We start from the raw sequence: 26,319 nt of genomic DNA on the forward strand, positions 1-26,319 counted from the left end.
AACCCAATCAATAAGCAACATCTCAACAAATACAGTTATTCGCATAAAGATCAACCAAACCCCACAAATCAATATATAAACTAAAGACGTGCGTGTGTGCAACTGCTTAAAGATATACTATCACAACTAGATCAACAATCATGACTCACTACTCATCAAAGCAATCGCAAGTTTATAAATAAAATAAAAGCTAGACTCAAAATAAATTATAACACTTCAATTCTTATATCAGAGTTTTAAATGGATTCATGCTTTTATTCACAACAAGACAACACAAATATGCTTATTCGACCGTGCAATGAGTGAGGTCCACAAAAGACTTATACAATAGTACCCATGTAGCGAGCGTTAGGTTAGTGGATCCCAAACTATAAAATCCTTAGGTCACTAGACACAAATTCCTCTAAGAACTTAATAACTCGAGTACTAAAGAGCCACTCGTGATCAATTATACATAACACTCTTTTTTTTTCTTTTTTTTCTTCTTTTTTTTTCTTCTCTAATTTCTGAACGAGTGCGTTTCGCTCCATCTCGCTCAACCCTAGACTACTCATATAAATATGAGCCAGCTACTAGCCAATTAACACCTAGCCACACAACTAGCACTGAAATCCAATTTTCTCCAATTTTTAAATATCCATGCTAATTTATTATTAAGAGAATATCCAAAATTCTAAATATAAATAAGCGATTAAATCTCGACAAACAAACAAACCATGACCATGATCTAGCACTCTAGCAACCTATAAGACTTAGTGAAATACAATTATCTCTAGCATGCAAATTAATTCGATAAGACTTAACATTACTAAATACGGCATCACTACACTAGCATTAATATCACCAGTCAATCGGAAAAATTATCTATGGGTTCATGTTATTATGTACATACATGCAACTACATGAACAAACTATCATAAAAACTACCAAAAATAAAAAAAACTACTATATGGAAAAATATGCAAATTATATGCAATAAACTATCATGAATATGCAACTATATGCGACTCACACAAAATATATTCCTTCAACTACTACCCCCAAACTTAAAATATTCACTGTCCTCAGTGAAGGTAATAGTAAGGAATCAAGCATACCTACTCGGAATCAGAATCATCACCCTCAACTGGAGGAGTTTCAGGTGTGTCTGGAGGCGGATACACGAAGTGAAGGGTTTTTATCACATAAACGCAACGAAAACGTAAATTTAAATCTTAAAAAAAAATGAAACCCTCCGCAGGATCCATGCGAAAAATATTATTTAATTCGTAGTTCAGTATGTTTACCTTAAGAAGCTTTACGTTAATGGAAATATGGAGGTCTTGAATGATCACCACGTAGGTCGTCGCTGGAACGATCTACGCCTTGAAGGTATCCACACGAATGATCTCCCGGAGGATGGGTGTGTACTAGCACGTTCTTGAGGCCGCCTTCTTGCTCTCTCTATCTCTCTTCAAGCTGCTAGGGTTTATGTTTTATCAAATAAAGCGCGTAACCCTAATTATATTAGAAAAAGATATTATATAGGCAAAAGCTAATGGGCCTCCAACCCTAAACTTAATTTTAGAGTTATTATTATTAAATTCGAAATTATAATTATTGTATTATTAAGTCTCACTTAATCATCCAATAACTTAACTTCAGATTTAATATTAAATTCGAATTTCCTATTTATTTAATTAATTAAGTCACACTTAATTAATAACAAATAATTCGAATTACTTAAATTTAATTTAAATCCGAATTTAAATTAAATAATCCTCCAATCATTCTTTGTTCGACCCTTTAGGTTATTATTACGTTGGCAATAATTTTAAATCTAATTTAAAATCATAAACAATGAGCGGCATCTAGTAATACATCATTGTTACCCAAGTAATAATAATTAAATTGGTGATCGATTAAACCTTTTGTGTATAATGTACAATGTACTATAATCCTTTTAACCATATATTATAGATTAAACTCGAGGCATGTTATGTGTCATCCTCTTCATAATTTAATCCAGGTTTCCTTGATCGATGAGTAGACTATAACATCAAATCAACATTTGAGCATGACCATGCATTTCATAGTCTAACTATAATAAGAGGCCAATAATATCACTCCTAAAATAGGAGGGTTAAATCATTTCTAGATCATTCATATTTCTTATATGATTCATAATATACCTAATATACACTTTTATCATCACCCGGTCAAAGGTAACTTTTAATGCAACCAAAGTATATTAATTCTCATATAGAAATATAATGATTTCAAGTCTAAGGACCAATACATCATTATCACTTTGAGAATTACTTATGACACAACAGACATGTAGAATCTCACATTGGGTCTTCCAGCACCATGTATATAATACATGTGCCTGTGTTTTGACTTTAGTATCACTATACCTATGCTCAATGAGATGTGATCATCAGTCAACATTCATACTAGTCTTAATGCATTATTATTGTCCCTTAATAATAATACTCGACTAGGGATCTTTAGGGAATATCGAGACTATTCTCATAATCTCATTTCTAAGTCACATACTTAGAGATATAAAATTACATATCATATTCCAAGGACCATTTATTAATCTAACATCTTATCGCAAAAAATAAAGATATAATAAATTACTAAAGAATAATCCATATAATTAGAATTAATAATCCAAATGTTTCATAATATAAACATAATAGTGTTGTCTCTAGGGCACAAACACTAACAATCTCCCACTTGCACTAAAGCCATTCACCTAGATATCTATTACCCATGGAACTAGTATGACCTTCGTGCTTTTGCTGCGATAAAGCCTTAGTCAGTGGGTCTACAACATTATCATCAGTATGCACTTTACATATATGTATATCTCCTCCATACACCAAGAATTAATCTTTAGTCCTTTTCAAGTACTTAAGAATATTCTTGACTGTTGTCCAGTGACCCTCGCTAGGATTAGACTGGTATCTGCTCGTCATGCTCAAGGCATACGAAACATCAGGTCGAGTACATATCATCGCATACATTATAGATCCAATTGCCGAAGCATATGGAACTTTGCCTATATAGCCCATATCATCTAATGATTTAGGACAGTTCTCTTTTGAGATCAATATCCTATGAGACATTGGGACATATCCTCTTTTTGCCTCTTGCATCCCGAAACGATGCAATACTTTGTCAATGTATGTACTCTGACTTAGGTCGATTAATTTCATTGATCAATCTCTATAGATCTTGATCCCTAATATATAGGTAGCATCACATAAGTCCTTCATCGAGAAACTATTTCCCAACCAAGTCTTAACAGCCTGTAGAGAAGGTATATCATTCCCTATTAGTAATATGTCATCTACATTTAGTACTAGGAATGCCACGTGGCTCCCACTAACCTTATTGTAAACACATGGTTCATCTTTATTTTGAATAAAGCCAAATTCTTTGACTATTTCATCAAAATGATGATTCCATCTCCTTGAGGTTTGCTTCAATCCATAAATAGATCGAAGCAACTTACAGACCATCTTAACAAACTTGGGATCGACAAAACCCTCAGGTTGTATCATGTATACATCCTCTTCAAGGCTCCCATTTAAGAAAGCGGTTTTGACATCCATTTGCCAAATCTCATAGTCGTAGTAAGCAGCTATTGCTAGCAAAATCCTGATGGACTTGACCATAGCAACTAGTGAAAAGGTCTCATCATAGTCTATACCATTAACTTGTTTGAAACCTTTTTCCACCATTCGCGCTTTATAGGTCTGTACTTTACCATTTATGTCAGTTTTCTTATTGAAAACCCACTTGCACCCTATAGATTTTACCCCTTCAGGTGGATCAACTAAAGTTCGTACTTTATTTTGATACATGGATTCCATTTCGGATTTCATGGCCTCTAGCCATCTCTCGGAGTCTGGACTGTTCATAGAATCTTGGTAGGTAAGAGGCTCATCATTATCTATGAGCATTACATCATCATCTTGAGTCAAGAGAAATCCATAATATCTCTCTGGCTCATGAAGAGCCCTACTAGATCTACGAACAACCTGTGTTTCCGGAGCAGGAACATCTTGATGTACTTCCTACCCATTTTCCAACTCTGGTTCAATATTATTTTGTACAACTCGATCTTCATCGTGATCTATAGTCCTCCCACTAATTTTCTTTGAAAGTAAATCTCTTTCAAGAAATACAGCGGTTCGAGCAACCAACACTTTGTTCTTGGTAGGATTATAAAAACTATACCCTTTAGTTTCTTCAGGATATCCCACAAAATAACATTTATCCAATTTTAGTCCCAGCTTGTCAGACACCAAGCATTTCACAAACGCTTCGCATCCCCATACTTTCATAAAAGACATGTTGTGACGTTTCTCAGTCCATATCTCATATGGAGTCTTTTGAACCGATTTAGTTAGAACTCGGTTTAGTGTATATGCAGCCGTTTCTAGAGCATAACCCCAGAAACTTATTGGAAGATCTGCTAGACTCATCATCGATCGTGCCATGTCCAACAAGGTACAATTTCTCCTCTCAGAATGCCATTCCATTGAGGTGTTCTAGGAGGAGTAAGTTGTGATACGATACCACACTCCTTCAAGAAACCTTTAAACTTGAGGCTTAAGTATTCTCCTCCACGATCTGATCGTAGAACTTTTATACTTTCCCCTGTTTGCTTTTCCACTTCAGCCTTGTATTCTTTGAACTTTTCAAAAGAATCGGATTTTTTCTTCAAAAGATACACATATCCATATCTATTGAAATCATCAGTAAAAGTAATAAAATAGTAAAAGCCACCTCTTGCCATCGTACGCATTGGACCACATACATCACTATGTATAAGTCCTAATCGTTCGGTGGCCCTTTCACCTTGTCCGGTAAAAGCAGCTTTAGCCATTTTGCCAATGAGACAAGATTTGCATTCTTCGTATGATTCAAAATCAAACTTATCCAAGTAACCATCTTTATGTAATTTGGAAATGCGTTTCCCATTTATGTGACCTAAACGACAATGCGAAAAGTATGTTTGATTTGAGTATTTCATCTTAATACGTTTATTATCATTATTTATGTTATAGACAGGAGTATCTATATCAAGAACATATAAACCGTTAAAAAAACGTGCAATCCCGTAGGTAACATTATTGAATAAAAAGGAACAACTATTGTTCTTAATCAAAAATGAAAAACCTTTCTTGTCCAAACAAGAAACCGAAATAATGTTTCTGCAAATTGCAGGCACGTAAAAATAGTTATCTGGTTCTAAAACAAGCCCAGTGGGCAACGATAAACGATAAGTCCCTACAGCTAAAGCAGCAACCTTTGCTCCATTGCCAACTCGTAGGTCGACTTCTCCCTTCGCTAATGGTCTACTTCCCTGCAGTTCCCGCACATTTATACAAATGTGAGAACCACATCCAGTATCTAATACCCAAGATGTAGAAGTAGACAAATTGACTTCAATGACATAAATACCTGAATCAGAAGCAGTAACAACAACCTTCTTCTTCTTCAGATCCTCCAAATAAGCATGACAATTCCTCTTCCAATGACCTGGTTTCTTGCAATAGTGACAATCACCAACCTTTGGAACACCACCTTTAGGCTTCAAAGCCTTGGTCGGATCAGGTTTCGGATTGGCATTCGATTTAGATCCCATCTTCCTCTTGCCTTTCCATTTACCCTTTCTTTTGGCCTTCCCTTATTCACCATCAACATGGGAGCATGGGATGTCTTCTGAACGTTGGTCTCAACAGTTTTCAACATAGCCAACAGTTCGGTGGGGTTCTTATCTATCTCATTCATATTATAATTCATCACAAATTGAGAATAACTGATGTTTAAAGATTGCAAAATTAGGTCAATCTGGTGCTCCACAGCAATCAGGGCACCCAACTTGGCAAGGTACTCAATATACCAAATCATCCTTAGAACATGCGGTCTACCCGGATCACGTTCTCCCTGCTTACATGCATGCAATAATTTGAAAGTATCAAACCTCTCCTGACGAGCTTGTCCTTCAAATATATGTTTAAGGTGCTCAATCATATCATAAGAATCCATATTCTCATGTTGTTTCTGAAGTTCAGCACTCATGGTCGCTAACATGAGACATTGAACATCCGTGTCATCATCGATATGTTTCTGATAAACATTATGTTGAGAACGGGATGCCCCTTCAGTGAGAGGTGCAGGGCGAGGGATATCTATGACATAGAGCTTGCGCTCTTGTTTGAGGATAATCCTCAAGTTCCTCTGCCAGTCAAGGAAGTTTGTTCTTGTCAGCTTGTCCTTCTCAAGGACTGATCGCACAGAGAAGTTGTTTGAATTGATTGCCATTTGATACAATGTTTAAAATGTATAAGATAAATTAGTTTACAGAGGATTATTAAATTATGTTCAAGTGATTATTCATATATATTCAAAATATAAATCTCCCACTTTTTTATCAAATTAATAGCCCTAACTATTAATTCGAAAAGAGTATCTTCTATATACTTTCTAGTGAGCCAAGTTCCAAATTTTTACAACGTTTTAGTTCAACATTGGCTTTACTCTTAAAACATGATTCAATAAGGTATACAACATTTCTCAATTATATCAACTATATAACTCTTGGATAGTTTAGTGGAATAACATTTATTCTTATTTATCCAATAAATCTCACCAAACTCTGTGCCTCTAAGTTCACAATCCTATTGTGGTAACTTAGTTAAGTTAAAACCCAAAGGTCTAAAAGTATCATATACTTCAACACGTCGTCCCACGATAGATGGGAGTATTTCGCTCTGGCGAACCCACTCCTTATCAATCTAGGGGTTAACGCGTTGGGCATATTGGAAGGCATCTAAATAACTTAATATAAACATTAGGTTTTTGTTAGTATTATAATGATCATGATCCCATCATAAAGAGATTCCCAATTTTTCCTTGAATAAAATACTTCAAATCAATACTCATCAATGGTTTCATTTCCAGGTAGTGGAGGAGTCACATCGGTCTCGCTTAAAACCCACAGCCTTACAAGTTCTATGAACTTGTTGTTGACAAAATCGCCCCATGTCGGAAATAAAGAAGATTCGTATTTCATTCCGTGTTTCATAAACACGAGAATCTCATAATCGTTTGTAAATTTTAAAATCTTGAGTCTTACAGATTTTATCTTGTTTAGGCATGGCATGGGTGACGTATCTAATACATACATTCATGCATGATTAATCTAATTAAAGCATGCATCATTAACTATTCTATACATACATTCATACATCAATATGTAAAGTAAAATAAAATAAATGTGTTTGGTTATGGCCCCATCCTATGTGATCTTTATCAAGCTCATGATAAAGATCAAGGTCAATCTAATATGGTGATGGAAATAAATACTACTACTTATTACATAAGTCTTCTTCTTTGTTTAGACTTCTTGTATGCCTCGTCTTCTTCTTTGAATCACCTCCATTGGATAGCCTTCTTGAGTCTTCAATTACATTACATGATTGAAAGAAAAACTAATCTAATGAACTTACAAGAATAACTCGAGTTACATTCGAGATTTATGATTACAAAGATTGACGACATGCAAGTCGTATTTAAAATTAAAACCGAAACCATTACACTAAGGTTGAAAGGCCATAACCATCCACCATGCTCATACAACACATAAAAGCATGTTAAAACACATAATCTGATCTTAACATATCATATTATCCATGATCTAATCATAAAAAAAATATGACAAAATTAGAAAAATCAGAATAAAATCAGAAAAATAAGAATCACTGTTTACGGGCAGTAAACGACGTCAAATGCCTTACAGACGAGTCGTTGATAGCTTTAACTATCAGTTTTGTTCAGATGCTTGTTTACCTATCGAATAGGGTATTCATTTGCGTAAATCGGACACCAGACCCAGATTTCAGCAAATCTGCAACAGCCAATTCAGAATTCGTATCTAATATGATTCTCATCATTAGAACAAACATAAAGAATGTATATATCAGTATATATACAGATTACATAATCATCTTATGATTATGCAACTCACATGAATATCATATATTCAAAACCATACATATACAAGCATATTATATCAACATCAAATCATGGCGAATCACGTACATGCTCATATATCGAAAACGGTTAAACACATAAACGAATTATAAACTTTTCGCAAGTAGCTCTAATTCCATTGAAGGGTTTTTATCACATAAACGCAACGAAAACATAAATTTAAATATTAAAAAAAAACGAAACCCTCCACAGGATCCATGCGAAAAATAATATTTAATTCGTAGTTCAGTATGTTTACCTTAAGAAGCTTTACGTTAATGGAAAGATGGAGGTCCTGAATGATCACCACGTAGCCCGTTGCTGGAACGATCTACGCCTTGAAGGTATCCACATAAATGATCGCCCGGAGGATGGGTGTGTACTAGCACGTTCTTGAGGCCGCCTTCTTGCTCTCTCTATCTCTCTTCAAGCTGCCAGGGTTTATGTTTTATCAAATAAAATGTGTAACCCTAATTCTATTAGAAAAAGATATTATATAGGCAAGAGCTAATGGACCTCAAATCCTAAACTTAATTTTAGAGTTATTATTATTATTAAATTCAAAATTCTAATTATTGTAATATTAAGTCTCACTTAATCATCCAATAACTTAATTTTGGATTTAATATTAAATTCAAATTTCATATTTATTTAATTAATTAAGTCACACGTAATTAATAACAAATAATTCGAATTACTTACATTTAATTTAAATCCGAATTTAAATTAAATAATCCTCCAATCATTCTTTGTACGACCCTTTAGGTTATTATTACGTTGGCAATAATTTAAATCTAATTTAAAATCATAAACAATGAGCGGCATCTAGTAATACATCATTGTTACCCAAGTAATAATAATTAAATCGGTGATCGATTAAACCTTTTGTGTATAATGTACAATGTACTATAATCCTTTTAACCATATATTATAGATTAAACTCGAGGCATGTTGTGTGTCATCCTCTTCATAATTTAATCCAGGTTTCCTTGATCGATGAGTAGACTATAACATCAAATCAACATTTGAGCATGACCATGCATTTCATAGTCTAACTCAAACAAGAGGCCAATAATATCTCTCCTAAAATAGGAGGGTTAAATCCTTTCTAGATCATTCATATTTCTCATATGATTCATAATATACCCAATATACACTTTTATCATCACCCGGTCAAAGGTAACTTTTAATGCAACCAAAGTATATTAATTCTCATATAGAAATATAATGATTTCAAGTCTAAGGACCAATACATCATTATCACTGTGAGAATTACTTATGACACAACAAACATGTAGAATCTCACATTGGGTCTTCCAGCACCATGTATATAATACATGTGCCTGTGTTTTGGCTTTAGTATCACTATACCTATGATTAATGAGATGTAATCATCAGTCAACATTCACACTAGTCTTAATGCATTATTATTGTCCCTTAATAATAATACTCGACTAGGGATCTTTAGTAATATCAATACTATTCTCATAATCTCATTTCTAAGTCACGTACGTAGAGATATAAAATTACATATCATATTCCAAGGACATTTATTAATCTAACATCTTATCGCAGAAAATAAAGATATAATAAATTACTAAAGAATAATCCATATAATCAGAATTAATAATCCAGATGTTTCATAATATATACATAATAGTGTTGTCTCTAGGGCACAAACACTAACACGGAGTTCTCACCAAATACTGGCCACTGGATGTCAACACCGGTGGCTCTAAATGCAGTCCCAAGTGCCAAGGTGAGATCATGTGCAAACTGACTATGGATGTCGTGCATCGCATCCATCCTCCTCGCTAGACGCCTATATTGCGTCAAACTCAAACCAGCTCCAACCTCTACTGGTGTTGTCTCAAGCTGCTGATGAATAGTAACTTTTGCTGATGATGCTGATTAAGGAAAATTATCAAACCACGCTATATAGGAGTACTGTTATGGAAATTCTAAGATCGTATTAGTATTCCATAAAGTGTATAAGTGTATGTAAAGATCGTCAGAATCCAAATTCGAACACTTTGATTTTTCCCGAAAATCTACTAGATACCGAAAGAATTAAGTATAAGGTAACATGATTAAAAGGATTTAAATTCAAGGATTATGAGAGAGGATCATAAAAGGAATATAAAATATTGAGAAAGGTTATGGGAACCCAAGTAATAAAATCCCGAATATGATCCCTCAAACGACAAACGAGAACGAAAGTTAAGCGAACCGTATAACGGATAAGCGGTCATTAGCCAAGTAATTAAGGGTTAATCAAAGAGGTTAGTGGATGATGATGTCATCACACCAACAAGGAGAAGACATGTGTTAACAAGATGACACAAGCATGGTGACATAAGCATGACAAGAAGAAGTGTTTTGTTGGATGATTCTTGGCCAAGTAAAAGTTACCATATAAAAGATCAAAAATTGCCAAGCCAAAAGGGAAATCAACCAAGCAAAGTATCATAACACAAAAATTAGAAGTTGACTTTGTCTCTCAAGAACAAAGCTCTCGGCTTTTTCTTTTTTAAGAAAGAAGAAATTCCAAAATTCAAGATCCAAGCTTTGTTAAATTGCAAGGTAATTATCCAAGGTTCTTTATGACTAGTTATGGCTATCCTAGGAGTTTAATCTCCCAATTCCTTCACAATCTTTTTCAAGAAATCATTGAAGAAGAGAGTGAATAGTGTTTTCAAGAATTTTAAATTGTTTGATCTTATGTTTTTGGTTAGATTTAGCTTTGGTATGGAATTGTAAGGGCTATTCCAAGCTTCTTAGATACTTCTACTCACCAAGGAAGGTAAAACCTCATACCCTAAGCTTTACTTTAAGTATTTAGGAGTGGTTTTGAATAATATAGTTCATGAGAAGCACGATTCTTGTATGTTTAGAGTTTGGATGGATTTGTAATGATTTTGAATTATAAGTCTTGGATATTGGTTAATGAACCTTAAGTATAGTTAGTAGCTCTTGTTTGTGATTTCATGAGTTGGAAAAATCATGAGGTTATGGACTGATGTAGTAAGGTTTGGATGAAGTTTGGTTGTATTGGTGGTTATGAGTTGATTGTGGTTGATTGGAGTAGTTTAAACTTTGGTAATCGCGTAAACATAGCCGTCGTGATGCCCGTTTTCATTCAACTGCTTGTTTTAGTGTTCGGGACAGAACTCCTGTAACTTTTCCATTATTAGCTAGATCGTGTCGTAAGCTTCATTTTGATATGCGGTTCACTTGAATCTGATGTATGGTTTAGGAGAAACGACCGTTTTAAGTAACGGCGTTTCACGAGCGAACCATTACCCCTCGCCTTACTTTAAAACCTTGATTAAGGTCCTTAAATGACTAATTGGAATATGAAACAATTATGTAAGATTAATTGGTCAGATGGTAGAGTATTCCCGAAAGAGTCACCTTAAAATTCTTAACAGTTAATTTATTAAAATTGGTGAAGCCGAGGGTACGCAAGCGATTAACGCAAATATTTAAGTGTATAAGCGACCGTTAGGGTATGAGTGAGTTTTGACTAGTTTCTTAAGCGACCGTGGTCTAAATCCGACTTATGTTGTTGTTCATAGGTTACTGGACCCACTCTAAGCTTAAGTCTACCCCGGAACGCTCAGGCAAGTTTTCTACCCGTATAATTGTTGTTGTGATGTATATGTGTATATGCATTATCTTGTGATAAGTGCATGATTGTAATTAGAAAATCTTGCGATATATTGGAGCATGTTGATATGTTATATATGCATGCCTGTTTCATAATCTTGATATTCTATTATCAATTCAAATGCTTATAAACTGCATAATACCTATGCTAGAGAAAAGTAGTAGTTGCGTGTACCCTTAGTATAGGGGACCCGAAGGTGAACATTTTTCTAAACCAGGAGTCGATGTTCCCGAGTATAATATATATATATATAGTTTCTATAACTACTAATCGGATAAGGTATATTCGATAGTTTTGAATAATAATCAAACTTATTTTCGATTATTCAAATAAAGATCGTACTTTCGTATAAGTATATCTTTTGTTATTTATTATTCATTTCAAGTATGAGTTTTAAAACTTCTACTTCAATTATTTTTATAAAGATTATCCTTATGGGAATATTATTTAAATAATAATATTCAGATATTTTCTAACATATCGGGAATAATTTATTTTATTAAATCATCATTACTCTAAACATTCTTGAAAATGTTTTCGAGTCTTCAAAATGATTTTAAAAGCTAGAGCGGATCCCAAAACTCATTTTCAGATTTAAGATCTTCCTTTCGAAGGGAATTTAAATACTCGCTCAAAACCTAAGGGATTCGGCTCTGTGGTGTATTTTCGGAGCAACGAAGTTGCTAACTTGATATAAGAATTTGATTACTTGCCCAACCTTCGGGAAGTAAGCCCAATCGAAATGCGTCGGCATAAGCAACATGGGCTCAGTGGGGGTCCATGAAAGTGTAAGTGGCTTAGTGGGAGTCCATCAATGCGTAAGTGGCTAAGTGGCAGTCCAGCATAAGGTCCTAATACGGCCAGGGTGATGACCATTGGGGAATTCATCCATCTACTAGTAGAAAAGGTGACTTAATTGGTATCTTTCCCTGATCAGCAAGATATCAGGGTTATGCCAAAGTTTCTTCTTTCCAAAATTCTTGGGAATGATAACTCTTCTTATACTTCCATAGCAGAAAAGTGTATGAAATGTATATATATATAGGTGTATATATATATCTGGACTAATGAAGTATCTCGTAACTTCATTCTTTCAAATAATATTTCAAATATTGAATCTATTCAAGTCTTATCTTGTAGTCTCATCTATGTGATGAACTTTTGAAAATAAATATAGCTTGAACGGTGATAGTTCGAGTAGTATTCGGGAAAGAGATAAGTATATTGGAGTATCTTGTAACTTCATCTTTTCAACTTATATCTAGTTAATGATTATCTTATGCACGACAAAGATTTTCAAAAAAACGTTGAGACGATGTTAGATATATGAGATCACCTTGCAACGATATTTTATACTGTTATAAACTGGAACTCTGTGTATATTATACATGTCAGAGGATTTTAAAGATTTTGAGAAGTATATATGTATATATACTGAATATTTTACGACTTCGTCGCATTAAGATATCAAACTTGGTTCATTTCTTCTTGACCAAGACTTTCATGAGTACTATGAGAATGCTCATATATTGTTAATTATTATACATATTATTTCGGTGGGCTTATTGCTCACCCTTGATTTCTTCTTTCATCACACAACAACAGATAAAAAAGATGAGCAGGACCAAGCTCCCAATTCGCAAGCGGATAGGAAATGTTCTGCAGTTTCCTGTAGGCGTTGATGTCGCTGTAGCTGAGGTAGGAACTACCAATAGGCTAGGTTTCAACTGTTGATGTACCAGACTTATGTATATTATGAATTGTACTAATGGAAAAGAATATGTAAATTTATTCAGAAACCCTTTTAAGGTGTAATGGTTTATAATTTTGGAATAAAATGGCTTGTGTTATTTTTGGTATTCATCTCTGAGACTATAACTTGTGGCGTGTGTTTTTATTGTGGGGTCACAGTGCGCAATAGTTGGTTGTTTATTAAGATTAAGTGTTATTAAGGAAAATGGGACTTGTGATAACCTGGATCCCCGACCCCGGATTTTGAGGTGTTATAGAAATGGTATCAGAGCTCAGTGTTATAAACCTCAGAGATGATGCGTCGTTAAAATGATAAGTTCATTAAGATAATAAGAACTCTTGCCAAGTTCTTAGTCGGACTACCTAACATAGTACTGACAGTTAAAACCCTTATGGGAACCCTTATAAATATCATGATAATAACATAGATCGATGTAGCGGGGCACCGTACCCTGAGGTTGAGGAGCAACAGCGCGATGTTGTTTTATTACATAATGGAGATAAGATCGTGGATCAGATGGAGTACCCTAATGAGGGTCTGGATGATGTTCATATTGAGGATGTAGCGGTTGAGGATGTTGTCCCAGAAGGGATTGTTGCTGAGAAGGATCCCGTGGAGGATCCTGATAAGAATGAAGAAAGGACCACTGAGGAATTAATGACCATGGCCAGGGCGACTACCAGAGGTAGGATTGGTCGGTTACTACCGGAGGTTCGTTCAAGTTTGCAAAGATAGTAGCCCCTTTAATGCGGCTTACTCGTAAGACTGAGAAGTTTGAATGGAGAGAGAAATGCGAGAACAACTTTCAAGAACTGAAGCAATGATTGGTGACGGCCCCTATGTTGGCGTTGCCGGATGGAAATGGAGATTTTGTGATTTGTATTGACGCTTCGCACAAGGAATTAGGGTACGTTTTTATACAGCACGGAAAGGTAATCACGTACGCGTCAAGACAATTAAGGGAATATAAAATTTGATATCCCACCCATGATCTTGGGCTCACGACAATAGTTTTTCCCTAAAGATTGGAGGCACTACTTGTATGGAGAGAAGTGCGAGATATACACAAACCATAAGAGCTCAAGTATATTTCCACACAGAAAAAGCTCAACATGTGCCAGAGGAGGTGGTTAGATCTAATCAAGGATTACAAGTATGAGATTCTTTATCATCCAGGAAAAGCCAATATGGTGGCTAACGCCCTTAGTAGAAAGGAGACACTCAATGTGATAATGTCTTCGGGAGAGTTGATAAAAGATTTTGAGAAAATGGAAATAGAAGTGAAGGTAACCGGAGCCGGTACCGAAAAGCTGTTGAGATTTGCAATGCAATCCGAATTACTGGAAAATATCGTATGGTGCCAAGAAAAAGTGATGAATGAAGGCAGAGAGCCAATGACTGGAGAAGAGATTAATACCGAGAAAGATGATAAGGGAATAATGAGGTATTCCTATAGAATTTAGGTTCCAAATGTTCAAGAGCTTAAACATGAGATCTTAGATGAAAGCCATAGTTTGAGGAATAAGATTTAGGGCAAACCCTGAGTTTGATGGTCAGGGAGGTCGCCATCAAGATAGTTAACGTATAAGATAACCCCGATTATGGGAGAAGGATGAACCATTTCATACTAAGAAAGCAGAAGTCGAGCAAGATAGGGAGAACCAGGACGGAACTCCTATGGGGCAATTTATTGACCTGCCTAAACAAAACTTATACTTTTACCCCGAACCACCACCCTGAGGAAAAAATGTGGTGGGAAATTTTTTCAGGACCTTTAAGTCGCTAAGCTCTCAGAGTTCCAAGGAACAAGTTGACCCAGTCGAGGAAAGAGCCTGGCTAAAGGAAATAGAGGAATCATTTGAGATTCTAAATGATTGACGAAGCGCAAAAGACTATTTTTGCCACTTACCTTTCTAAGAGAGAGGCCACCCGCTGATGGAAGGCTAAGGAAGATAGAGAGAAAGTGTAGAAGTTTTAAAACCAGGCCAGAGGCGGACAAGTATGATGAATCATGAATCTAGGTTGTAAAAGTCGTCAAGGTTCGTCTGAAGGACACGAATCCAGAATGACGGGATGTTTGAAATCAATGCATATGTTGTGTTGGTTCAAGAAATGGTTGTAATAGAAACGAAAATAAAAGAAACTGAAGTGGAAAGGAATATAAAGGCAATAGAGTTTGAGGAATTATACGGGAGTTGGGTATGAGGAAACACTAAAGACTCGTAGTAATAGAAATAGAAAAGTGTGTGATCATCAGGATGATGATGATTCACCATGAGTTAAAGTTGATGGTTGAAGGCATAAATGATATATATATATACTTTATCCCCTTTAAGTTGGGAGTATTCGAAGACACTTCGAGATAGATCGATGGGCTAATAAGGAAACACGAATGGACCAAGGAGACAGGAAAGCAAGAAATTAGGAAATTGGATGAAGGAATTGACCTTCAAGAATATGAGGTGCATGTAACACCAGTGACTGGATACCCAAAAGGAGACACCAGGTACAAAAGATATCCCAATATTGAGATGACTGTTAAGATAAATAACACATGTAAATGAGTAATTAGAACTAAAAAGTTCACGTTGAACACGACCAATATCTTTCAGAACGTCTCTGCTATCATTACCAAATCAAGCAAGAAAAGTGGATAACCGTTGTTATCTTTTGGATGCCATATGCATTGACCTCTTTTTAAATTAGGATGTTATTGTGAAATTAGGCATAGACTATCGAGGTGAGAATGATTTAATAAGATACCCTTATCAGGGATATATGACTTGATTTATCTATGGAAGGATGCAAGTACCTTTTTAAAAGGTGGAATTAAGGATGGAACCTCGATAACTTGAGATGAACCGTTGGGGAATGCATAAAGGTTGGCATTTCACCCTTAATAGGGACTATATGAGTTTTGACAGTACAAATTGGAAGGACTAAGGTAACAACAACCTTTAAAAATCAGTGGAGAAAGTTTTTAGAACTTTATAGACAATGATTCTAGTATTAGTAAATGGCATCTTGATATGCCCTTTACCTAGGGTGTACCTGATGAAGGATTTAAGGATAACCTTAGAGGTTTTACAAGGAGAAAGGTAATATTCAAAGTTCTCAAGAATAGATATTTTGATAAAGGAAATATGACGTAATTATAATAATGCCAGGTGGGGCACGTGTTGAACCATAAGAAAGTATAGATCAACCCAATGAGGGTCGAGATTGGTGAAAATAAGGACCCAAGATAAGAGACGTCCTAAGTATGATCGAGAGTCAGTCGTGACAATGTACACATCTAAAGATCGAGGCAATAACTTATGGAAAAATGGTGATTTTTTTTCTCACCAGGACTTAAGAAAAGCATTTTCACATAAGTAGTGATTTGAAATGAGGTAGAAAATTTAGTTGAAGGTGGTTAAAATGACATTGATTGTAAGGAAATATTACTATCATGAAAGGCCAAAGAGGTGGCCGACATTTTTAGTATAAGAGGACAATTATAGGCACTCGTTCCCGAGGTATACAGTGATGATTAAATCCATGAAGGTTGTATTATGGTGTGAAAGATTAACATTCCTTCTGATGATTGTACGATACTCAACCGTAATAGTAGTTTGGTAAAGATTTAATTCATGTGATCGTCGTGAGCGGGCTACCTATCTTAAAAGATCCTATCTTGAGATAAGCCAGGACCATTTTACAAAAGGACTAAATGAACCTTTGAGCTTCATGTCTCCTAATAAAGACATATGGTTAATAATGGTATTAGCCTGCTATCGTTGCTTTCATTGAAACTCTTCTGCAATTTTATCTGCTTCATGTCATGTATGTACGTCAGGATCAGGAGTGTTCTTCATGAATCATGAATCGTGATTATGTTACCTCCTTAGAAGAATTTGATACGACAGGTATGGACTCCGTATGGTTAACTATTAAGACTCCAAGGAAAATGAATAACTACCGTAGGTCCACGGTGGACTATAGTAATGCAGCAATGATTCTGCGAATAATGAGATGATAACAACCGGGAGAGTTGTATTGTAATGGATATTGAGATTGAGTACCACTAAACGGGTCGTGGTGATGTATAAGTTATCATTGATAGACTAACTAGTGGATTATTTACCTAGTGAATATAAAAGTGTTTGTCCTAAATCCAACCATGTATGATGAGTTAGGAAGAACTTTCTTGTATTCCTATTTGATTTCATTGAAATTAATAAAAGACTTGTTATGTTTATGGGCTTTATCTATTTAAAGTGTTTTAAATAAGATGTTCCATAGCTTAGAGTAAAGCTTCTAGAATTATAATGAGATTATAATAGTGATATCTAGAAGATGATAGCTCTAGACTTAAACAGTGATCATAGGATAACTAATCGGAAGTTAGTGGATCCGCAAAGATTGGTACATACTATGCTTGCTCCCTTCAGGAGGATGTCTGTTCTCATAGGCATTTGTGTGATGACACTATAGCTAGTGTGTAGGTGCTTATGAGGGAATAAGTTCACTGAACATGACTCGATAAGTTGAACAACTAATGAAGATTACTCACGTGTCAATAGTGGTTCACTGAGTGATAGTTGTACAAGTGTCCTTAGACTTGAGATCGTTAAAGTTATCTTATATATAATGAACTGTGCTTTGGTTTAGTCCTTAGTCTCAAGGACATCCATTAGGTCTATTCTGGGCATATGGATTTGTGTATAGAGATAGTTAACGTCAATAGAGGATCTACCCCTTCCAGTATGGGAAGAGAATATCCTATGTTATTCTTAGTATGCGAGTTCTGGAATCTATGGCCAGAGTGTATAAAATTATAAAGGAGTTTCTAATTTGCATTAATATGAACTTTGCATTATGAATAAGAAATCATATGATTAAATTTGATAGGCCTGACACGAGATCCATGCCTTGTATTTAATCGGGATATTGTAAGGGTAGAAGGAATTCATTGTACGGTAACTAGTCACTGCCAGGTTCTTGGTATTCTAAGCAGTGAATTCATATTATCCGGATAGTCGCAATATGTTGAGAAGCATCACTCACGATGTAGAATAAATATAATTAATCAGTTAATTATATTTAGTGAATTTTATTATTTATGTAAATAATTAATAAAAGTTTATTATTATTTATTTCTACTACCGGAATAATATTGAACCTACAGGGTCACACCATAAAAGAATATTTTCTTTGATGAAATAATGAGAGAGGGAATTATTTTCTAAATAGTTTAGAAAAATAAATAATGATTAAAATAGTTTTAATTATTATTAAAGCATTTTATAAAGATAAAATGTGGGGCTAACATATATATATATATTGATATATTATGGAAAAACCCTAGGAGAGCCCTATAAATAAAATGAGATGGCTCATTCTATTTATACAATTTTGATTTTGTGAAAATCCTAGCCTGCATCTTCTTCCTCTCTCTCTCTCTCCCAAAAACTCCATTTTATAAAAGCTCGGTTTTATAAAAAGGTTCATCGAAGAGGATCGTTCTTGGTGGATACCGGTAGAGTGCTTCACACACTGAGAAGCAACTGCTAGCACTCCATTTTTATAAAGCATCGATTCACAAGGTATGGTTACGATTCCTCAGTTTTTCCCTTTTATACGTTTTTCTATATGTGTGGTATATGGTTTTTACGGAATAAATATTATTTCACGCTTCCGCTCATCCGTAAATTCCTTCATTGGCATCAGAGCTAGGTTCTGCATATAGAGATTCATATAAAAAATTCAGTTTTTTATGCATGTATGGATTTATTATGATTTTTGCAAGTTTATTTGGATTTAATTATGAATTAATTCGAAATAATTTTTGCATGAGATTTTGACTACTGATCTGGGTTCTACAAGTGTTGTAGATCATCTAGGTATTTTTTTCATAATTTTGTGATGTGTAGATTATTTGTTATGAATTTTTAAAATTGTTTTATTTAAAAATTTATGAAATAATTATGCATGTGAATAATTATGATTAAAATTTGCACAAGGACCCATGGCTAATTTGATAATTTTCTGCTACTGCCTGATTTAAGAAATCATATTATTTTGATTTTTATTAATTTATTAATTAAATGTTAATTAATTTATTAATAATATTATTAAAATAATAAATTAATAAAGAGTTATTAAGGAAGGGAGTTAAAGGAAAAAGGGGGTTACTTTTTTTTGTAACAGCAGGAAAGGAAAGCAGCAACGGCAGGCAGGTGTAGCAGATAAGAAAAAAAAAATTGCAAAGCAACGGTCGGCCAGGCGCAGGCGCGTGTAGCGCACGCGTTGGGGGTGTCGCGCATTCAGGGAATTCGTTACATCTTGTTGCGCACTCACTGAATGCGTTACACATATTATTGGCCTAACCGTTCTGTAACGCATTGCCGGAATGCGTTAAAGCCCTTGTAACGCGTTCCTGTAATACGTCAGCCTGTCTGTCCATATTAAATTTGATTTTTTGGGAGTTTCGTAACTCCGTTTTGGGCGTGCAATATATCGTTGGATTCATTTTTCCGAGACGGATCTAATGGAGTGGTCAAATATTTTTTATATAGAAAAGTGTTGAACTGTTTATATTCCCGAAAGTGTTTTAAAGCATGTTTTAATTATTTTAATTGCTTTTAAATGCTATAATAAATCGATACATCATTATATCAATGTGTGACATGATATTACTTGCATGCTTACTTGTTTATTTATTTTTATGTATGAGATATATGCCTATGTTTACCATGCGATGATAGATTTAGGTGAACTTAAATCAATATAAGGCGTGCTCTAGAAAATCTAGAATATGAATCATTTATTGCCTTAACAATAATATTATGAATACAATCATGAGATTCTTGTGTTTATGAAACACGTAATTAAATATGAATTTTTAATTTTGAGAGAAATGATGATTCTGTCAAAAACAGATTTCGATCTATAAGAAAGGGGTATTAAGTGATGCCTATTGACAATGCTCCCCCCGTTCTAGGAATCATCTGATTATCGATTATTGATTTGAAATATTTAATTTAAAAGGAAGAATCTCTTTATAATATGATTATGATTGTAACATAATATAATTCCTCTAAAATTAAATAATATCAAATAGTAATTGGCCAATGACACAACGAGCTTGTGTCGGTCATAGCCTTCCAATATGGTAGAAAGTAGTTCTTATCTTTAAATCATTATCGTTTCGTACTACAGCTGAGGGCTTTGATTTCGAAATAAGAAATACTTGTCTAGTACATAGAGATGTGTACTTTGAATTAGAATCTAAAGGTCGTTATGTGCTGCAGCCGTGGGCCGTTGGAGACTGATTCAGTTGTACGAAATGTTGGGTTAGACTTGACTTAGAATTTTTGAGTCTGTCATGCTACAGCCGTGACTCAATTATTCAAGAGGCTAAAGTTTTATTAGGGAATAACATAATATGTAAATGAAAAGAGTTGTCTGCCTATTGAACATCACATGACGTTTCGTGCTACAGCCGAGGTTGTATGATGGAATGTAGGATCCCTATTCCCACTAGCATTATGAATGCTTAATTTTTCACTTAGGGGGTTGTATAAATTAGATTAACTAGTGGGAGCCACTTATGAATAAAGACCCGAATCATATAGTGTTTTGTAATGAAATTGAATATTTGCTAAGTGTTATTATGTGTTCATCATTTACAGATTTACTATATACGTTATGTCTTCTGCACTATCACTCTGGAGTATACTAGATGCTCACAAGTTGACTGGTCCTAATTTTGCTGACTGGCTTCAAAACTTGAGAATTGTTCTTAGGGTTGAGAAGCTGGAATATGTGCTTGACTCACCTAAGCCTACTAAACCTGCTAACGATGCACATAATGATGAACATGTTGTGTATCGTAAGTGGATAGATGATGCAAATGTTGCTCAATGCAACATGCTAGCTTCCATGAACATTGAGCTACAGAAGCAACATGAGCATATGGATGCTCACACTATCCTTATGCATCTACAAGAGTTGTATGATGTGGCAGGGAGGACAGCTCGATATGAGATATCGAAGGAGCTATTCAGTTGTAGGATGTCTGAGGAATCATCCGTGAATGACCATGTACTTAAGATGATCAATTTGATTGAACGTCTTGGACAACTTGGTTTTGCCATGGATGGGGAGCTGAGCCAAGACTTGGTCTTGCAATCACTTATGGGTTCGTTTTCGCAATTTGTTGTGAACTTTCACATGAATAAGCTGGATGTCAGCCTGGCTGAACTCTACAACATGTTGAAGACTGCGGAATCAAATTTTCCCCCTAAGAAGAGCTTTGTTCTTCTAATTGGTGAAGGTTCCAATCCTAAGAAAAGGAAGAAGAACCCTTCCAAGAAGAAGAAAGTAGGTAAGAAAAAGCCGGTTCCACTAAAAGCTGAAGACCCCAAGAGCAAAGCTGTTTGCTTTCACTGTAACAAGGTGGGGCACTGGAAAAGGAACTACAAGGTTTATCTTGCAGAATTGAAGAAGAAGAAGGGTAGTGAGACTACCGCTTCTGTTTCAGGTATGTTCATGATTGAAGTGAATATGTCATTAAATCAAATTTCTACATGGGTATTAGATACCGCCTGTGGTTCTCATATTTGCAATTCATTGCAGGGACTAAGGAGAAGTAGCACTCTTGAGGAAGAGAAGGTGATTCTACGGGTGGGAAATGGAGCAAGAGTTGTTGCTGAAGTTGTAGGATCATTTCATTTACATATGCCTACGGGCAAGACTATTGTTTTAAATAATTGTTATTTTGTTCCCTCGATTGTGAAGAATTTTATTTCTATTCCCATGTTAGACTTGGCTGGATTTTCGTTTGTTATTCAGAATAATAAATGTCCAATTCTTAGAGATAACGTTCTTTATGGAAGTGGTATTTTAAATAATGGTCTGTATATATATGACGTAGAGCATGATTTACTACAAATTAAACATACTGATAAAAGAAAAAGGGATGATGAAAATCTCACCTTTTTGTGGCACTGCAGACTTGGTCATATTAGTGAAAATAGACTGCGGACATTCATAAGGAAGGGTTACTTGACCCCTTTGATTTTGAATCATATCCTACATGCGAGTCTTGTTTATTGGGTAAAATGACCAAATCTCCATTTAGTGGACATGGAGAGAGGGCTGCAGATTTGCTAGGATTGGTACACACAGATGTATGTGGACCAATGTCTACGCAAGCCATGGGTGGATTTTCATACTTCATTACTTTCATAGATGATCGATCTAGATTCAGATATGTGTATTTGATGAAACACAAGTTTGAAGCCTTTGAAAAGTTTAAAGAATATAAGCATGAAATGGAGAAACAAACCAAACATAGTATTATAACTCTTCGATCAGATCGAGGTGGTGAATACTTGAATGGAGAGTTTCTAGATTATCTCAAAGAAAATGGTATAGTCTCTCAGTGGACTCATCTATATACTCCACAGTTGAATGGGGTATCTGAAAGGAAAAATCGAACTTTGTTAGACATGGTTCGGTCCATGATGAGCTATGCGGATCTTCCAGTATTCCTGTGGGGTTATGCATTGGAAACCTCAACATATTTACTGAATAAGGTGCCTTCCAAATCTGTTCTTCAAACTCCATATGAGATATGGAAAGAAAGGAAACCAAGTCTTAAACACGTTAAGATTTAGGGATGTCCAGCTTATGTCAAGAAAGTTAACCCAGATAAGATGGAATCTTGATCCGTAAAATATAGTTTTGTGGGATATCCTAAAGAGACTTTAGGGTATTACTTTTACACCGATCATAGGGTGTTTGTCTCCAGACATGCTACCTTATTGGAAAAGCAGTTTATCCTTGAAGAAAACAGTGAGAGAAAAATTGAACTTGATGAAGTTCAAGAAGCACAAACTACTACGGTTCAAGTGGAAACACATGTTCAGACTGAACAACCTTCTGTGGAACATCCCATTTGTAGGTCAGGGAGAGTGTCTCGCCAACCTGAGAGGTATTATGGCCTTGTCATTGAGAATGACAATGAGTTATCAATCATTGATGATGACGACCCTATGACCTATAATGAGGCTATGAGTAGTGTTGACTCAGAGAAATGGTAAAGTGCCATGAAATCCGAAATGGAATCTATGTATACCAATCAAGTATGGACTTTGGTTGAAGCACCTGAGGGTGTGAAGCCTATTGAGTGCAAATGGGTATACAAAAGAAAGATTGGAGCAGATGGTTAGGTGGAGACCTATAAGGCCAGGCTCGTGGTAAAAGGATTCAGACAAAGGCAAGGGATTGATTTTGATGAAACTTTTTCGCCTGTAGCCCTGTTAAAATCAATTCGGATTTTTCTTGCGATTGCTGCTTACTACGACTATGAGATCTGGAAAATGGACGTAAACACGGCCTTTCTCAATGGGAAACTTGAAGAGGAAGTGTATATGACACAACCAGAGGGTTTTCTTTCCAAGGGAAATGAACACCTAGTGTGTAAGCTGTTGCGAACCATATATGGTTTAAAGCAAGCTTCTCGTAGATGGAACATCCGTTTTGATGAGATAATCAAAGAGTTTGGTTTTATCAAAAACATAGATGAACCATGTGTCTACAAGAAGGTTAATGGGAGCACGGTAACATTTCTTGTATTGTATGTGGATGACATACTTCTTATAGGAAATGATATACCGATGCTGCAATCAGTCAAAGTGTGGCTATCGAAGAACTTCACCATGAAGGACTTGGGAGAAGCATCCTACATTCTCGGTATGAAGATCTATAGAGATAGATCTAGAAGAATGATAGGTCTTACCCAGGGTACATACATCCAGAAAGTACTTAAAAGGTTTAGCATGGAAAACTCCAAAAGAGGTCTCATGCCGATGAGCCATGGAGTGTCCCTTTCCGAAAAGATTTCTCCTAAGACACCTGAGGAAAGAGAGCGTATGAGTAAGATTCCTTATGCTTCAGCAATAGGATCTATCATGTACGCGATATTATGTACTAGGCCTGATGTTTCTTATTCAGTTAGTGTGACGGGCAGATATCAGTCTGATCCAGGTGAAGACCACTGGAAAGCAATGAAGAACATCCTTAAGTACTTGCGAAGGACTAAGGATATTTTTCCTGTTTTTGGTGGTGGATCTGAGTTGAAAATAGAAGGTTATACTGACTCTAGTTTTTAATCAGAAAGTGATGATAGCAAATCCATGTCAGGGTACGTCTTTACTCTGAATGGTGGTGCGATTAGTTGGAAGAGTTCCAAACAGTCTACAACGGCTGACTCCACAGCGGAAGCAGAATACATAGATGCAAGTGAGGCTGCAAAAGAAGCCGTTTGGATGAGGAAATTTGTTTCTGAGTTGGGAGTTGTTCCTAGCATTGAGGAGCCTATTGTGTTGTATTGTGATAACAACGCAGCAATAGCACAAGCCAAGGAACCTAGGTCTCATAAAAATTCCAAACATGTTTTGTGGGGCTTTCATTTGATTAGGGAAATCACTGAAAGAGGAGATGTCAAGATTGAGAGAGTTGACACACATAACAATGTAGCAGACCCACTCACAAAGTCATTGTCTCAGATTCACTTTGATCGTCATAAAGAAAAGATGGGTATTAGATACCAGGGTGATTGGCTTTAGTTCAAGTGGAAGATTGGAAATGTTTGTCCTAAATCCAATCATGTATGATGAGTTAGGAAGCACTTTCTTGTATTCCTATTTGATTTCATTGAAACTAATAAAAGACTTGTTATGTTTTTATTATGGGCTTTATCTATTTAAAGTATTTTAAATAAGATGTTCCATAGTTTAGAGTAAAGCTTCTAGAATTATAATGAGATTATAATAGTGAGATCTAGAAGATGATAGCTCTAGACTTAAACAGTTCCTGATCATAGGATAACTAATCGGATGTTAGTGGATCCGCAAAGATTGGTACATACTATGCCTGCTCTCTTTAGGAGGATGTCTCTTCTCATAGGCATTTGTGTGATGACACTATAGCTAGTGTGTAGGTGCTTATTTGGGAATAAGTTCACTGAACATGACTCGATAAGTTGAATAACTAATGGAGATTACTCACGTGTCAATAGTGGTTCACTGAGTGATAGTTGTACAAGTGTCCTTAGACTTGAGATCGTTAAAGTTATCTAATATATAATGAACTGTGCTTTGGTTTAGTCCTTAGTCTCAAGGACATCCATTAGGTCTATTCTGGGCATAGGGATTTGTGTATAGAGATAGTTGCCGTCAATAGAGGATCTACCCCTTCCAGTATAGGAAGAGAATATCCTATGTTATTCTTATTATGCGAGTTCTGGAATCTCTTGCCAGAGTGTATGAAATTAGAAAGGAGTTTCTAATATGCATTATAATGAACTTTGCATTATGAATAAGAAATCATATGATTAAATTTGATAGGCCCGACACGAGATTCATGCCTTGTATTTAATCAGAATATTGTAAGGGTAGAAGGAATTCATTGTACGGTAACTAGTCACTGCCAGGTTCTTGGTATTCTAAACAGTGAATTCATATTATCCGGATAGTCGCGATATGTTGAGAAGCATCACTCACGATGTAGAATAAATATAATTAATCAGTTAATTATATTTAGTGAATTTTATTATTCATGTAAATAATTAATAAAAGTTTATTATTATTTATTTCTACTACCGGAATATTATTGAACCTATAGGGTCACACCATAAAAGAATATTTTCTTTGATGAAATAATGAGAGAGAGAATTATTTTCTAAATATTTTAGAAAAAGAAATAATGATTAAAATAGTTTTAATTATTATTAAAGCATTTTATAAAGATAAAATGTGCGGCTAATATATATATTGATATATTATGGAAAAAACCTAGGAGAGCCCTA

Source organism: Apium graveolens, chromosome 8 (genome assembly GCF_009905375.1).
Source record: "Apium graveolens cultivar Ventura chromosome 8, ASM990537v1, whole genome shotgun sequence".
Lineage (NCBI taxonomy): Eukaryota > Viridiplantae > Streptophyta > Magnoliopsida > Apiales > Apiaceae > Apium > Apium graveolens.